Here is an 18,409-nt window from a genome sequence, read left to right on the forward strand (position 1 = left end):
CATTTTGGCACATACAGGTCCCTTTCCCTTCTTTAGTATGTCTTTGGGGTATAAGCCCAATAGAAACACTCTTAGCCTTACTTCCAAACCCCATAATAAACCTCTTTTATCAATCTAGCTTTTTGGGCCTATAAATTCTTTTATAGGGGTGCTTAGGCTACTTAACAATTTTTACTATAACAAGTAATTTTTGTCTTTTGCTCCCAGCATTTTCTCCTATTTCTCTTTGATAGTTAGACGGGCCATCAGCATTCTTACAGGCAGCTTAACTCTTTTATAATGAGAGATTCTGCTAGAGGGGCCTGTGGGTGGAGTCCCAAGTTGGCTGAGATCCCGGTGAGGCTGGGACAGGCCAGGATCTTCCATTGGAATTCAAAGGGACCAGGATTTGTGAATCAAAAGGTCCTTGATTGATAACTACATCAACTAGGAGGGGTTGGGAATCAGAAAGAAAGGAATAATCAATTCTTAAAGGGACCACACTGCATCAGTTATAATTACCCCTCTGCAGGTTTTCTCAAACTTTTTCCACTCGCAACACTATTTGGCCCAAGACATTTTTTCATGATCCTGGGTATATCGGTATATAAAATAGGTATACAAATCAAACAGTTATTGGTAATAAATCATAATTTCATGACTCCCATATTAATTTATGAGATCCTTTATGGGATTATGATCCACAGTTTAAGAATCTGAAATACAAAGTAATTCTAGGGGATACTAGCAGCTTGACAGAGAAGAAAAGAAGGGTTGGATTTTGAATAGAGCTCTGAGGGAAGCTGGGTACTCTTTTTATTTTGAATTTTTTTTTTCAATGAAGATGGATGAGATGGATATATAGTATTATGGAAACAACATGAGATTGGACAAACTTTGAGAGGTAGTGGAGAATAAAAGGGCCAGGCATGCTAATGGTCGGAAAAAGTAGGATATGAATAAATGAATAACAAACACTCTCTGTTTTGGTATCTGGCTTTGTCAGTTCTACTTGGTCTTTATTCCTCTCCAAACTTTATCATGCCATAGAAAACTCCTCATACGGGAAACTTACTCTCCCCATAGACTTCACACTTTGGAAATACATTTCCTGTGACCTCTCCCTCTATTGGTTGGTTTCTTCCAAAACCAGATGGATTAGGCCAACTAAATCTTTTCTTTTTTTCTTTCTCTTTTTTTATTTTTTGCAATTTCATGTGCAATAAGCTTTTTTGTATTATGCTTTAGAAATACTTGCTTTATTTCATAAATGTCTGTCTCATTAAAAAAAAAAAAAAGGCTGATACAACTCCATAGAAAAGTAGATCAGGATGAGATCCTGGTTCATAGCATGAGTAAACTCTCAACAATGGAATATTTCCATCTTTTATTCTTTTGTGGGAAACTTTATAGAAGTAGATAGTGGGGGGCAGCTAGTTGGCGCAATAAATGGAGCACCAGCCCTGAAATCAGGAGGACCTGAGTTCAAATGTGATCTCAGACACTTAACACTTCCTAGCTGTGTGATCCTGAGCAAGTCACTTAACCCCAATTGCATCAGCAAAAAAAAAAGAAAAGAAAAGAAAACATAGATTGTGGGTCATGTATGAAATTTCCATTCCCATGATAGTAATTTTCTAGGTTATAAATTTCCTTGGTTGTTGATGTTAGCTTTTCCATTTTCACCTGTCCCTTAATCAAGTTTCCCAGTCTTATGAAATTCCTTACATAACATCTCAAGCTCCTGATTTATTATGGATATATATATTTTTTAATTATTATAGCTTTTTATTTACAAAATCTATGTATGGGTAATTTTTCAGCATTGACCCTTGCAAAACCTTCTGTTCCAACTTTTCCCCTCCTTCCCCCCATCCCCCTCCCCTATATGGCAGGTAGACCAATACATGTTATACATTAAATTATATATTAAACACAATATATGTATACAGATCCATACAGTTATTTTGCTGCACAAGAAGAATCAGACTTTGAAATAAGGTAAAATTAACCTGAGAAGGAAATCAAAAATGCAAGCGGATAAAAACAGAGGGATTGGAAATACTATGTAGTGGTTCACACTCATTTCCCAGAGTTCTTTCATTGGGTGTAGCTGGTTCTATTCATTATTGAACAAATGGAACTGATTTGGTCCATCTCATTGTTGAAGAAAGCCACATTCATTAGAATTGATCATCATATAATATTGTTATTGAAGTATATAATGATTTCCTGGTCCTGCTCTTTTCACTCAGCATCAGTTCATATAAGTCTCTCCAAGACTTTCTGAAATCTTCCTGCTGGTCATTTCTTACAGAACAATAATATTCCATAACATTGATATACCACAATTTATTCAGCCATTCTCTAATGGGCATCCATTCAGTTTCTAGCCACTACAAACAGGGCTGCCACAAACATTTTTGTACATACAGATCTCTTTCCCTTCTTTAAGATCTCTTTGGGATATAAGCCCAGTAGTAGCACTGCTGGATCAAAGGATATGCACAGTTTGATGACTTTTTGAGCATAGTTCCAAATTGTTCTCCAGAATGGTTGGCTGTAACATCCACAAATCCACCAACAATATATCAGTGTCCCAGTTTTCCCACATCCTCTCCAATATTCAGCATTATCTTTTCCTGTCATCCTAGCCAATCTGATAGGTGTGTAGTGGTATCTCAGAATTGTCTTAATTTGCATTTCTCTGATTAATAATGACTTGGAGCATTTTTTCATATGGCTAGAAATAGTTTCAATTTCTTCATCTGAAAATTGTCTGTTCATATCCTTTGACCATTTATCAATTGGAGAATGGCTTGATTTCTTGTAAATTAGAGTCAATTCTCTATATATTTTGGAAATGATGCCTTTATCAGAACCTTTGACTGTAAACATGTTTTCCCAATTGTTTCCTTTCTAATCTTGTCTGCATTAGTTTTGTTTTTACAAAAGCTTTTTAAATTTGATATAATCAAAATTTTCTATTTTGTGATCAATAATGATCTCTAATTCTTCTTTGGTCACAAATATTTACCTCCTCCACAGGCCCGAGAGGTAAACTATTGGATATATTTTTTGAGAATGTTCCAACTAAATATTTATTTCTCTCCAGGGTACACTTAAAGACTCTTGAACTTTCTCTACTTCATATCCTCCTGCCCACCATCTGTTGTCTTCCTGCCATTAGAATGCAGTTCTTTGAGCATAGGATCTGTTTTTCTGCTTACATTTATATTCCCAGCACTTAACACAGTATTTGGCACATTGTAAGCATTTAATGTTTATTGACTTGACTTTTAGACTTCACAGATGCAAGGGATGTGGAGTTAGATTTGGCAAGCTTAGGCAACTAATTGAATTGGGAAATAATATATAAAATAATAATAGCTACTATTCATATAGTGTTTAATATGTTCTAGGTATAGTTATCTCATCTGATCCTGACAATAATCTTGAAAGGTAGATAGTATAATTTTCCACATTTTACAGAAGAGACAACAACAACAGTTAAGTGACCTGCTAACAAAAGTAGCAAGTGTCTGAGGTTACAGTTGTCTGAGAAAGGAGTCTTCCTGGCCCCCAAGGCAGGCTCTCTATCCACTATTTCACCCAGTTGCCCATATAACATCCATTTCCTCTACCCTATAGTTCTTTCTGAAATCTTCCTGCTGGTCATTTCTTACAGAACAATAATATTCCATAACATTGATATACCACAATTTATTCAGCCATTCTCTAATGGGCATCCATTCAGTTTCTAGCCACTACAAACAGGGCTGCCACAAACATTTTTGTACATACAGATCTCTTTCCCTTCTTTAAGATCTCTTTGGGATATAAGCCCAGTAGTAGCACTGCTGGATCAAAGGATATGCACAGTTTGATGACTTTTTGAGGTAAACCTCCAGGTTTACAACAGTTAAGTGACCTGCTAACAAAAGTAGCAAGTGTCTGAGGTTACAGTTGTCTGAGAAAGGAGTCTTCCTGGCCCCCAAGGCAGGCTCTCTATCCACTATTTCACCCAGTTGCCCATATAACATCCATTTCCTCTACCCTATAGTTCTTTCCCAAGCAATCTCCTGTGCTTTGATTCTATTCTCCTTCCCTATTTTGATCCTTTGTGAACCATTCAACTGAACTTTCCTCTTCTCTCGAATCCCTTACCCCCAGACCTATTACCATATACATCTGCCTACAGACACCTTGCCAAAATCCTGTCTCTGTATTTCTCCCTTCATTCAGATGGGAAAGGAAACGAGAGAAAGTTAAGTAACTATACTATCTGGTTCATTGCAAATTTATGTTATTTAATCTCAAGGAGGCCTTCATTGGGCAAATCAATAATTCTGCTCTTCCCTAATTAATTCTGTATGGAATTCCCCATAGCTGAAGTTCCTGACCTGTTACATTAAGCCTCTCCTTTGAACTTTGCCTAACTTCACTCCCCAAATTGAGGCCATTTCCCAAGAGCTCTGCCATCTTTCCTCCTCCACAGATGATTTATATAAACAACAGGAGATCTTGGAATACAACATTTTAAAAGGTGAGAGAGACACAAAATAAAGAATAACTTCCTGAAAAGTTCAATAGTCTACAGGGGGAAAATGTATCTTTGAAGGAATAAAGGATTTTCAAGCATTTCTGATGAAAAGATCAGACCTATGATGGCAAGGAATTAGAAATTGAGTAGAAGCCCACCAGTTGGGGAAGGCTGAATAAATTATGATATAGGGATGTAATGGATTATTATTGTTCTATAAGGAATCATGAGCAGGCTGATTTCAGAAAAATCTGGAAAGACTTATATGAAATTATCTGGAGTGAAGAGAGCAGAACCAGGAAAACATTATACATAGTAACAAGAAGATTGTGTGATGATAAGCTATGATAGACTTTGCTCTTCTCAGTAATCCAGTGATCCAAGATAATTCCAGTATCTTAGAAGGAAAATGCCATCTGCATCAAGAGAAAGAATTATAAAGACTTAAGGTAGATCAAAACATACTATTTTCACCTTTTTTTTGTTTGTTTTTCTCATGTCTTTTCCCTTTTGTCCAATTTTTCTTTCCCAACATGATCAATATAGAAATATGTTTTAAATGATTGTAGTCTGTATCAGAGTACTTACTATCTCTGGTAGGGGGGAGGTGAGGGAGGGAAGGAGAAAAAATTTGGAATCGATAATCTTACAGAAATGAATGTTGAAAATTATCTTTACCTGTAATTGGAAAAATAAAAAGAGTATTCAGAGGGGAAAAAAAAAAGATCAGAGCTGAGAAGGAATTTACAAATATAATCATAAGCAATCAGAGACATCTAGAGAATCAAATTTATTTAAATAATTAGATGGGGCTGAATGATGCTGCAATTCCAATAACATAATAAGTGAAGACAGCAGTATCCTCTCAGAACCTTAATATTTTCAGAAGGTTTTGAGGGAATTAATTGAGAAAAACAGAGGTTGGCTTATGGAATGATTTTGTTCTGAGGATTTTAGGAGAGGAAAGAGAAGGAAAGTTAAAAGAATTTTAGAAAGGAGGAAGAAGTAACTAAATGGTTCAGTGAAGGACTTCATCAGTCAGAAGGACTTGAGTTCAAATTTGGCTTCACACACTTGATACTTATCGTGTGGGTAAATCACTTAATTGCCTTGCCAAAAAAAAAAAAAAAAAAGAAAAGAAAAAGAAAAGAAAGAAAGAAAAAGAAAGGAGGTAGAACTTGCTACTTCTTATAATTAGCTCTGAGAAGAGTATATTTACATGCTTTCTTAACAGGTGGGGAGGAAAGAGAGAATTTGGAACTGAAAATAAATTTAAATAAATTTATAAAATTATATTTTATAGCTTAAATTAAATTAAATTAAAGTTTAAATTAAATTAAAGAATATACAAAAATGAAAAAAATGGATGAAGGAAGTAGACATCAAATGAAAAGGCGCATTAAACACAATTTGTTGTGGAAATGTATGAAATTGAAGGGGGAATAGGGACAGAGGAAAGGTTTAAAAAGAGCATTATATAAAGCAATGGGACTTTGAAGGAGTGGATTCAAAAGGAAGAGAAAAAGAAAAGAATTGGAATCTTAAGAAGGGAGTCCATCAGTTGGGAAAGGGCTAATCAAGTTAAGGGATTTAAATGTAATGGAATATTGTTGTAATGTAAGAAATTACAAAAAGAGATGATTTCAGAGAAGTATAAATTCATGAATGGAGTGAGCAGCAATTTCTACAAGGTCAATATTGTAAAGAAAAACATTTTTTAAAGATCAAGAATTATTCTTATCAAAGGAATGATCAATCCTGCCTCTGGAGGACCTGTGTTGAAGCCTGTTATAATCATCATCTAACAGATGAACTCAAGATGAAGAATTTGTTGTACAGTCATGTCTGACTCTTCACGAACCTAGTTTGGGACATTCTTGGCAAAGAAATTGTAGTGTATTAGGTAAACTACTAGCATAATTGACTATATCAATAATCAAACTAACAGAAATCATACAATTATATCAATGGATGCAGAAAAAGCTTTTGACAAAATCCAACACTTGTTCCTATTAAAAACACTAGAGAGCATAGGAATAAATGGAGTTTTCCTTAAAATGATCAATATCTACTTAAAACCATCAGCAGGCATCATATGTAATGGGGATAAATTAGAAGCATTCCCAGTAAGATTAGGAGTGAAACAAGATTGTCCACTATCACCATTACTATTCAATATTGTATTAGAAATTAGCTTTAACAATAAAAGCAAAAGAAATAAAAGGAATTAGAGTAGGTAATAAGGAAACAAAATTATCACGCTTTGCAGATGATATCATATAGTTGGAGAATCCTAGAGAATCAACTAAAAAAATACTAGAAACAACAACTTTAGCAAAGTTGCAGGATACAAAAGTAATCCACATAAATCATCAGCTTTTCTGTATGTTATCAACAAAATATAGCAGCAAGAGATAAAAAGAGAAATTCCATTTAAAATAACTTTAGATAGTAAATACTTGCGAGTCCATCTGCCAAGACAAAGCCAGGAATTCTATGAACTCAATTACAAAACACTTTCTATACAAATAAAGTTAGATCTAAACAATTGAAAGAATATCAAGTACTCATAGGTAGGCTAAGCTAATATAATAAAAATGACAATTCCACCTAAATTAATCTAATTGTCATACCAATCAAATTGCCAAGAAATTACAGAATTTGAAAAAATAAAATTCATCTGAAAGAAAATCAAGAATTTCAAGGAATTAATGAAAAAATGCAAATTAAGGTATCCTAGTTGTATCAGACATACTATGTTATAAAGCAGTGGTCATCAAAAGTATTTGGTACTGGCTAAGAAATAGAGTAGTTAATATAGGTTAGGCTCACAATTAACAATAGCCAATGACTATAGTAATCTAGTGTTTGATAAACCCAAAACACTCTAGCTTCTGGGATAAGAACTTAGTATATGACAAAAATTGCTGGGAAAACTGGAAAACAGTGTGGCAGAAACTAGGCATTGACCAAAACCTAACACCTCATGCCAAGATAAGGTTGAAATGGGTTCATGATTTAGACATAAAGGGTGATACTATAAGCAGATTAGAAGAACAAGAGATAGTCTACGTCTCAGACCTGTGAAGAAAGGAATTTATGGCCAAAGAAGAACTGGAGAATATTATAAAATGCAAAGTGGATAATTTTGATTATATTAAATTAAAAAGGGTTTGCACAAACAAAACCAATGAAGCCAAGATTAGAAGGGAAGCAGAAAACTGGGGAAAAAAAATTTACATCCAAGGGTTCTGATAAAGGTCTCATTTCTAGAATATATGGAGAATTGACTCAAATTTATAAGAATACAAGCCACACAGCCCTGTTTGTAGTGGCTAGAAACTGGAAATTGAATGGATACCCATCAATTAGAGAATGGCTGGGTAAATTGTGGTGTATGAATGTTATGGAATATTATTGTTCTGTAAGAAATGACCAGCAGGATGAATACAGAGAGGCTTGGAAAGACTTACATGAACTGATGCTAAGTGAAATGAGAAGAACCAGGAGATCACTTTACACTTCGACAACGATATTGTATGAGGATGTATTCTGATGGAAGTGGATTTCTTTGACAAAGACTCAATTTCAATTGATAAATGATGGACAGAAGCAGCTACACCCAAAGAAAGAACACTGGGAAACGAATGTGAACTATTTGCATTTTTGTTTTTCTTTCTGAGTTGTTTTTTACTTCTGAATCCAATTCTCCCTGTGCAACAAGAGAACTGCTTGGTTCTGCACACATATATTGTATCTAGGATATACTGCAACATATTTAACATATATAGGACTGCTTGCCATCTAGGGGAGGGGGTAGAGGGAGGGAGGGGAAAAATCGGAACAGAAGCGAGTGCAAGGGATAATGTTGTAAAAAAAAAAAAATTACCCTGGCATGGATTCTGTCAATATAAAGTTATTATAAAATAAAATAAAATATTAAAAAAAAAGAATACAAGCCACATTTTCCAACTGATAAATGGCCAAAGGATATGAATAATTTTCAGATGAAGAAATTAAAATAATTTCTAGTCATATGAAAAAATGCTCTAAATCATTATTGATTAGAGAAATGCAAATTAAGACAACTCTGAGGTACTTCTCCAATTGGCTAAGATGTCAGAAAAATATAATGATAAATGTTGGAGGGGATGAATATATTATTGGTGGAGTTGTGAATTGATTCAACTATTCTGGAGAGCAATTTGGAACTCTGCCCAAAGAAGTATTAAACTTTGCATACCTTTTATCTCTCAGTGTCTCTATTGAGTCGATATCCCAAAGATATCATAAAAAAGGGAAAAGGACCCACATGTGCAAAACTGTTTGTGGCAGCCCTTTTTGGAGTAGCAAGAAACTGGAAACTGAGTGGATGTCCATCAATTGGGGAATGGCTGCATAAGTTGTGGCATATGAAGATAATGGACTATTATTGTTCTACAAAAAATGAAGAACAAGCTGATTTTTAAAAAGGCCTGAAAAATTTTACACGAACTGATATATCAGATATAAGAGAAACAAGCAGAATCAGTATTACATTGTACAATAATAGCAAGAATATATGATGATCAACTATGAAAGACTTGGTTCTTCTCAGTGGTTCAATGATCTAAAGCAATACCAATAGACTTTGGACAGAAACTGTCATTTGCATCCAGAAAAAGAGCTAAGAAGACTGAACGTAAATCAACACATGCTATGTTCATTAATTTTTTGTTTTTGTTTTTGTTTTTTCTTTCTCCCATGATTTTTTCTTTTTACTCTGATTTTTCTCTCTCAACATGACTCATAAAGCAATGTGTATTAAAAATAAACAAATTTACTAGGAAAAAGAAAACTATGCATATGTTTTGAAAATAAAAAGCTTTGCATGTTAAAAAAAAATTTTTTTTAAATATATTACCATGATCCTAGACAGGCAGATTCTAAATTTTGGTGTCACCTTCAATCCCTCACTCTCATTCACTCATATATCCTATCTACTAGCAGAACTTGTCATTCCTAACTTCATTAAATTTTGCTTTTATGTTCTTTCTCCATGCATGTGATTAATCCCATAATAGAGGTGCTCATCACCTCTGGCCTAGACTGTTTAGAATGGCTTTCTTAAAAAAGTTTTTTTTTTTTGGTACTGATATTTTTTATTTATATCACCAAAATTCTTCTCTTTATTCCTTTCCCTCCTCACTTCCTGAGAGGCCATATAATTTTTAAAATTTTTATTTTAATATATATTTTTTCCAATTACATGAAAAGATGTTTTTCAACATTCATTTTTGCAAACTTTAAGTTCCAAATTTTTTTTCTCTTCCCTCCTTTATTTCTTCCTCTCCAAGACAGCAAGCAATCTGATATAGATTATATGTGTACATTCATTTATTTTTTTTTCCATATTAGAATTGGTTTATTTACAAGGGAAAAAACATTAAAAGTGACAATACTTGTACAATTAAAAAAAAATTTGTTTCCAATCTTGAAATTTCTTCTTTCTTCCTTGTTGTTTATAAAAAATATTTTATGAAAGGGTATGCAGTTTTTAGGTTTTATAGCCCTTTGGGCATAGTTCCAAATTGCTTTCCAGAATGGTTGGATCAGTACATTTATTTTAAACCTACTTCCATATGAGTCAAGTTGGGGGGAAAAAATCAGAACAAAAGAGAAAAAAAACACTAGAAAGAAAAAACAAATCAAGGGAAAAAATGTTAAAATAGTATACACTGGATCTGCATTCAGTCTATAGTTCTCCAGTTCTCCTTTCAGCACCTCCTTACTAGTTTTTTGTTTTTGACCAATTCCTCCTTTCCTAACAACTTGTAGTATTTTCTCCTTGACCTTATAATTCTCAAATTTTGCTACAATATTTCTTGGGATTTTCCTTATGTGATCTCTTTCAGGAAATGATTGAAGGATTCTTTTAATGACTATTTTGCTCTCTGGTTCTCCTATATTAGGGCAGTTTTCCTTGACGATCTTTTGAAGAATACTGTCCAGGCACGCTCGCGCGCTCTCGCACTCTCTCTCTCTCTCTTTTTTAGTCAGGGCTTTCAGGTAGTCCAATAATTTTTAAATTGTTTCTCTTTAATTTATTTTTCAGATCAGTTGTTTTCAATGAGATACTTTAATTTTCTTCTTTCCTGCTCTGGAGCTGTTGGGGGTGTCCCTGCCCCAATATATCTGGATCTAGTGTGCTAAATCAATAGTTTTGCTTTGCTAGTGCTGGGGTCCTACGTTTGGGGCCAGGGCTGCACTGGCAGGGCCTGCACTAGAGGCTCCCAACTTGATAACACAGACCCTTCCCATTGACTTTCTGAGTCTTCCTTGGTGTTCCCTGGCCAAGAAATCCAGAAGCCTCTAGCACTACTGCTGATTCAGAAGTCCCACTTCACTGATGCTGGTGTCTGGTCTGGGTCTGGGCATTGGTGTAGCCTGTGCTGGGATTATGCTGACGTCTCACCCTGGTTCCAAGTCGCTTTCAGCTGAAATATGTTCTATTCTGTCTTTGGGAGTATTCTAATAACAGAAAGAGTGAGAATGCTATGTTGTGTTCCACACTTAGTTCCCACAATCCTCTCTCTGGATATAAATGGCTCTCTTCATCACTGAACAACTGGAACTGATTTAAATCATCTCACAGTTGAAGACAGCTGTGTCCATCAGAATTGATCATCGTATAGTCTTCTTGTTGCTGTGTACAATGATCTCCTGGTTCTGCTCATTTCCCAGGAGATCATTGTACACAGCAACAAGTCAGCATCAGTTCATTTAAGTCTCTCCAGGCCTCTCTGAATTCGTCCTGGTGATTGTTTCTTAGAGAAGAATAATATTCCATAACTTTCATATACCATAATATATTCATCCATTCTCCAATTGATGGGCATCCACTCAGTTTCCAGTTTCTCATCACTACAAAAAGGGCTGTCACAAGCATTTTTGCACATGTGGGTCCCTTTTTCCTCCTTTAAGATCAATTTGGGGTATGCCCCCATCAATGCCCAATAGAAACACTGCTGGGTCAAAAGGTATATACACCGTTTGAAAACTTTTTGTCTTGCTCATCTTTTTTCTCCTTCCCCTCTTTTTGTGATTTTTTAAAGTCTTAGTTCTGCTCCTGGCGCTTAGGGGATGATGTTCCAGCTTCTTGTGCAACTTTAAAGCTTGGCTTTGAGCAAAGCTCAAACACAGGGCTCCTTTGTGTTTGGTGTCTTGCTTACAGCTCTGGGGGTAGTCTTGACTGATGACCTGCACTGGACGCTCCCCCACTGGTCTACTCTGCTACGATTTCATCGAGTCAGGACAGAGGGTCTTCTATTTCTGATCTGCTGATAAGAGCTTCCCCACTTGCTTTCTTGGATATCTTCTGAGCTGGGCTGCATATCCTTTTCATCTCAGTAAGACTGACCTTTCTTGAAGTCCTGTCTTGAGCTGGAAAATTGTTTTGTTTCATCTCTTCATAGGTCCTGCCACTCCAGACTCTGTTCAGAGCTTGGTTTCATGTGGTTTTCAAGGAAACGGGGAGTGCTTGAGCAGCTTTCTGGCTTCCCTCCACATCTTCTGTTTTCTTGAAAGTGGTTACTTCATATTTCATCAGTTCATGTAAATTTCTTCATGCTTGTCTATATTGCTGATAATTATGTGAAATTGGTTATTGATTAGTAGTGAAGAGTTTTATTAATTACAGCAGTAACCATTGTAATCAATTCCTAAAGACTGAGATTCAGAACTATTTTGTAAAGGCCTTAGTAATATGATACTACATAGGAGACTATGCATATAACTTTGAGCTAACTTGCTTCTTTAAAAAGCTAAAGATGAATGGAGAATGATTCAACTTGATCAGATATTTTTCTAAGCACTGGGGTTCTTTGGTGCAGGGGACTGTTGAATTGAGGATTTTCCAAAGGATGTTGATTAATTCTGTGTTACCATAGACTCTGGAAGACCCTTGTTACAAGTTAGCACAGTATGGGCCAATGAAGTCTTAGTTTATTTGGTATTGGTTGATATTATATAATAAACTTATATAATCAAAATGTTCAAAAGAATACTTTGATTGTATGGGTGAGATTTTGATCACTGAGATAATTATTAGCCTTGCTATTAAATAGATTATGCTTAGACTTTTGTGCTTCTGTTTCTCTTAGTTACAGGTTTATGGAGATAGTTATCATTTTTTAAAGAATAGTAATATTTCATAACACTCATGTGCTACAATTTATTTATCCATTACCCACTTGTTGGATATCTTCATTGATTCTGTTTCTTTTTTCCTTTAAAAAATGCTGTTGTTCTCTGAGGTACCACTACACATCTCTCAGACTGGCTAAGATGACAGGAAAATATAATGCTAAATTTTGGAAGGGTTGTGGGAAAACTGTCACACTAATATATTGTTGATGGAGTTGCAAACTAATCCAACCATTCTGGAGAGCAATTTGGAACTATGCTTAAAAGTCAATCAAATTGTGAATACCTTTTGATCCAGCAATATCTCTTCTGGGTCTGTATCACAGAGAGAATATAAAAAAAGGAAAAAGACCCACATATGCAAAAATGTTTGTGGCATCCCTTTTTATAGTGGCAGGGAATTGGAAACTGAATAGACGCCCATCAGTTGGAGAATGGCTGAATAAGTTATAGTTATGAATGTTATGGAATATTATTGCTCTATAAGAAATGATTTCAGAAAGACCTGATGCTAAATGAAATGAATAGAACCAAGAAAACATTGTACACAGCAACAAGAAGATTATGTGATGATCAACTGTGATGGATGGGGTTCTTTTCAACAGCAAGGAGATTCAGACCAATTCCAATAGACTTGTTATAGAGCCATCAGCACCCATTGAAAGGACTATGAAGATTGAACATGGATTACAATATAGTATTTTCACCTTTTTTATTGCTATTTGCTTGATTTTTTTCTTCTTTCTCATTTTTTTCCTCTTTTGAGCTGATCATTCTTGTGCTGCATGATAAATGTGGAAATATGCTTAGAAGAATTGCAATGTTTTTCTCACTCTTTTTGTTGCTGTTCACTTGCATTTTGTTTTCTTATTTTCTCTCCTTTTTGATCTGATTTTTCTTGTGCAGCAAGAAAATTGTATAAATATATTTACACACATTGGATTTAACATATATTTTAACATATATAACATTGGATTGCTTGCCATCTAGGGGAGGTGGTTAAGGAAAAGAAGGGGAAAATCTGAAACACAAGGCTATGCAAGGGTCAATGTTGAAAAATTATCCATACATATGTTTTGAAAATAGAAAACTTTAAGAAGAAAACAGAAAAAAAAGAATTGCAATGTTTAACCTCTATTGGATTACTTGCTATCTAAGGGAGGAGGAGGTTTGGGAAAGAGGAAGAAAAATCTGGAACACAAGATTTTGCAAGAATGAATGTTGAAAATAATTTTTGCCTGTATTTTGAAAATAAAAAGCTATTATTACATTTTTAATGCTGTTATTTATATGTTCCTTTCTAATTTATCAGTAATTTCCTTTTTTGCTATATATGCTCATGATTAGAAACTCCGAGTCAAAAAGAGTTGGACATTTCCAAAGTGCCTGTAGAATTGTTGTACTAAATCACAGCACCACCAACAAACTAGTTATGTTTCTGTTTTTTCACAACACTTCCAACATTTATCATTCAATCTTTTGTCATTTTGTCAACTTGGTATGTTTATGTCAGGTGAAACCTCAGGGATATTTTAATTTGCTTTTCTCTTATTAGTAACTTGAAGCATTTTTTTATGTGATTGTTAATAATTTGAAATTCTTTTGAAAAGTGTTTTTTCATATCCTTTGACTTCAATTGGGGAATGGCTTTTTTTAAAAATAAGAGTTATGAATATTTATGATGGTTTAATAATGGGATTTTTTGCATCCATGAATAATAAAGATTTTAACAAGAACAGATAACAAGACCGGGACAAAACAGTAAAGTGGTTAATACAAGAATCCCTCCTTGAAGGGACCCCACTGAATAGTCTGGCAAAATTTGTTTCCTAGAAAGAAAGCCCATGATTTTAAGTAAAGTGGTTATAAATCAACTTTTATCGTCTAAGCATTACATATTTTTTCCTGATATTTTTTTTTTATTTTGAAAAAAATTTCTTTACAACATTATCCCTTGCATTCACTTCTGTTGCGATTTTTCCCCTTCCTCCCTCCACCCCCTTCCCCAGATGGCAAGCAGTCCTTTACATGTTAAACAGATTACAGTATATAAGAATTCCTTTCTTAAGAATATCAACTGCTCATGGATAGGCTGAGCTAATATAATAAAAATGACAATTCTATTTAAATTAATCTGCTTATTCAGTGCTATAACAATCAAATTGCTGCCAAAAAATTACTTTATAAGCTAGAAAAAATAATAATAAAATTCATATGGGAGAACAAAAGGTCAAAAATTTCAAGGGAATTAGTGAAAAATAAAAAATAAAAAGGAAAGTGGCCTAGTTGTACTAAAACTATATTATAAAGAAGCAGTCATCAAAACTATTTGGTTCTGGCTAAGAAATAGGATAATGGATCAATGGAATAGATTAGGTTCTAATCTAAGAATTAGAAACAAAAAGCCAATGACTTTAGTAATCTAGTGTTTGTTAAATCCAAAGACTCCTGCTTCTATCATAAGAACTCACTATTTCAAAAAAATCGCTGGGAAAAATGGAAAATAGTATGGCAGAAATTAGATATTGACCAACATCTAACATCCTATACTAAGAGAAGGATGAAATGGTTTCATGATTTAGACAAAAAGAGTGACATTGTAAGCAAATTAGGAGAACAAGTGGTAGTCTTACTCAGACCTGTGGAGAGGGGAGGACTTATGACCAAAGAAGAACTAGAGAAAATTATGAAATGCAAAATGCATAATTTTGATTAAACTAAATTAAAAGGTTTTTGTACAACCAAAACCAATGTCAATATTAAAAGGGCAGCAGAAAGCTGGGAAAAAAATTTTTTTTACAGCCAGTGTTTCTGATAAAGGCTTCATTTCTAAACTATATAGAGAATTCCTACCTTTAGTCTGCATCTCGGCTCCATCTCACTATATAGAGAATTGACTCAAATTTATAAGAATACGAGAATACATTGATAAGTGATCAATGTATATGAACAATTTTTAGATAAAGAAATTAAAGCCATTTCTAATCATATGAAAAAATGCAAATTAAGATAACTCCGGTTACCTGAATTACAACTTCACAACTCTCAGGTTGGTTAAAATGACAGGAAAAGATAATGATGAATGTTGGAGGGGATGTGGGAAAACTGGGACACTAATGCATTGTTGGTGGAATTGTGAACGAATCCAACCATTCTGGAGAGCAATTTGGAACTATGTCCAAAGGGCTATAAAACTATGCATACCCATGAATCCAGCAGTGTCTCTACTGTGTCTGTATCCCAAATAAATCATAAAAGAGGGAAAAGAACCCACATGTGTAAAAATGTTTGTGCAGCTCTTTTTGTAATGGCAAGGAATTAGAAATTGAGTGGATGCCCTTCAGTTGGGGAATGACTGGATAAGTTATGGTATATGAATGTAATGGAATATTAGTTCTTTAAGAGGTGATGAACAGGCTGGTTTCAGAAAAACCTGGAAAGACTTACATGAACTGATGCTAAGTGAAATGAGCAAAGCCAAGAGAACATTGTACACAGCAGCAAGATTATGTGATGATCAACTGTGAATTTGGCTCTTTTCAACAATGAGATGATTCAAGGTAATTCCAATAAACTTGTAATGAAAAGTGCATTCCATCTACATTCAAAGGGAGAATTATGAAGACTGAATGTGGGTCAAATCATAGTATTTTCACCTCTTTTATTTTCACCTCTTTTTTGTTGTTTTCTTGTTTTTTTTTTTTTTCTCATATGTTTTTCACTTTTGACATGGGTTGTTTTTTTTTTTTTTTTTTTTTTGTCTCAGTATGATGAATATAGAAACATGTTTAGAAGAACTGTACATATTTAACCTATGTCAGATTGTTTGCTGCCCTGGGGAGGAGAAAGGAGAGAGGAGAGGGAGAAAAATCTAAAATGTGAAGGTACATATTGAAAAATACTTTTGCATATTATTTAGGAAAATAAAGTACCATTAAAAAAAAGAAAATCCAAATTTCATCAAAAAAGGGTTGGATGCAACTAAATAACAGTGACCATTTTATTCAATAACTCAATAAATTCCACTAGTTCCCTGTTACCTTCAGAATCAAATACAAAATTCTCTGGTATTTAAAGCTCTTCATCACTTGGATCCTGCCTTCCTTTCTAGTTTTTTTGCATTACTCACTTCTACATTAGCTATACTAGCAGTTCATTGTTCAAAATACTCCCATCTTTTATCTCCAAGTCTTTGGACTGCTTTCCCTCTTCAATTCTACCTTTTCTTTTCCCAGACTTCCTTCAAAACTGTTCAAATCACACTATTTTTCCTGTAGTTGCATCTGCTTTGGAATCACCTGTAGCTTCAACTGCAGCTAGGAGTCCCAGTGGATAAGCCTATTGGACTTGGCAAGGCCTCATTTCAAATCACTAGCTATGAAAGAAACCTTTTTTATTTATTTATTTTTTACATTCGCAGCTCTTAGCACAGTGCATGGCACACAGTAGGCACTTTAGAAATATTTATTGATAATAAATGATTGGCTGAACATTCATTCAACAAATACAACCATAAATGACATACATCTCTATATGTGGGCTTCTTCCCAGAGTCTCCTTCCCTCGAGTGAAGCTTTCCTTGAAGAGAATCTGAAATTCAAAATTTTTCTCTCTGAAGCTGGAAGACAGAAGTAAAATTTCTCTTCTTCCACTTCTTGCCAATTCTGTCCCTTATTGTAAGCTCTGAGCATTAAATAATCCATCTCCACCAATTGCACCTATGCACCATAGGAATCTTATGCAAATGATTTGAGTTGTTACTTGCATTTATTAAACTAGATGATACAAAAAATTTTAAGATACTCTGTATTCAAAGAGTTTAAAATGAGTTCTTATACCCTGTATAATAGAGACCATTATCGCCAGTAAGGGTATGAAATTATATGCAAATGCTGAATGACTGAATTAACTGGCGACAAAAGTAGGTAAGTCTCTTCTCTTCCCCACCCTCTCACCTCCTACAATATAATTTCCACCTGGTCTCGGAAGCTAATACATAAAACATCACTGCTTCATTTGATTTGGAGAGTGGAAGAGATGTTAAAAAACTGTGAAATGTATCACAGTTCAGTTCTGCTTAGGGTGTCCCCTCCTCATCCTGACACCCCCAAATTCACTCGACCTCTTGGCACTCCGGGGAGTCTTGAGCACCGTTAAGTCAGGGAGGGGTCAGGAGAGCAGCGGAGCGAAACACGAGGAGTGCAAGAGGGGGAGGGGCGGAGGACGGCACATGCTGCTTCTCCACCCCTCCTCCCCAGCTATAGGCAGGAGATGGCAAATACTTGCTCCGCGGAGCCGGCCACAGAGCTGCCAGACTCTCGGGTTGATGCTACCCCCTCGTGGTCGCGCAGGGCATCAAAACCTACCGAATGCTACCTATTTGCTGAGCTAGAAGTTTGCAAACTCCCCCAGGCTGTAACTGGATTTCAGTCCCAGCGTTAGGAAGAAAGAAGCAAAGGGAGAAAAAGGGCAATGCGCCCGAAAGTACATCTCCCGTATATTCCTAAACACGGCTTGGTTACCCGTCGTTTCTCCAACTCTTCCTTTACAACTTCCAGTCGGCTTCCTTGCTTTTCTTTCGAGCCGGAAATTCTTTACAGGCTTCAACTTTTTTTTTTTTTTTCCTACAACTCCCAGCGGGCTTTGCGCAGAGAGCGCGTTTTCTTTTTTCTATCTAAGCCTCTTCCCAGATTGGACGATTGA

General features: G+C 35.1%; 1 long non-coding RNA gene across 1 annotated transcript; it reads right to left on the minus strand.

Annotated features, from left to right (window-relative positions):
- Positions 1 to 17,156: 17,156 nt before the first annotated feature.
- LOC127562819 (uncharacterized) lies at positions 17,157 to 18,399 on the minus strand. Its single transcript, XR_007953829.1, has 2 exons — positions 18,229 to 18,399; positions 17,157 to 17,296 (listed from the first exon to the last, which is right to left on the minus strand). It is a non-coding gene; the product is annotated as an uncharacterized LOC127562819 (long non-coding RNA).
- Between the last annotated feature and the right edge of the window lie 10 nt (positions 18,400 to 18,409).

Source organism: Antechinus flavipes, chromosome 1 (genome assembly GCF_016432865.1).
Source record: "Antechinus flavipes isolate AdamAnt ecotype Samford, QLD, Australia chromosome 1, AdamAnt_v2, whole genome shotgun sequence".
Classification (NCBI taxonomy): domain Eukaryota; kingdom Metazoa; phylum Chordata; class Mammalia; order Dasyuromorphia; family Dasyuridae; genus Antechinus; species Antechinus flavipes.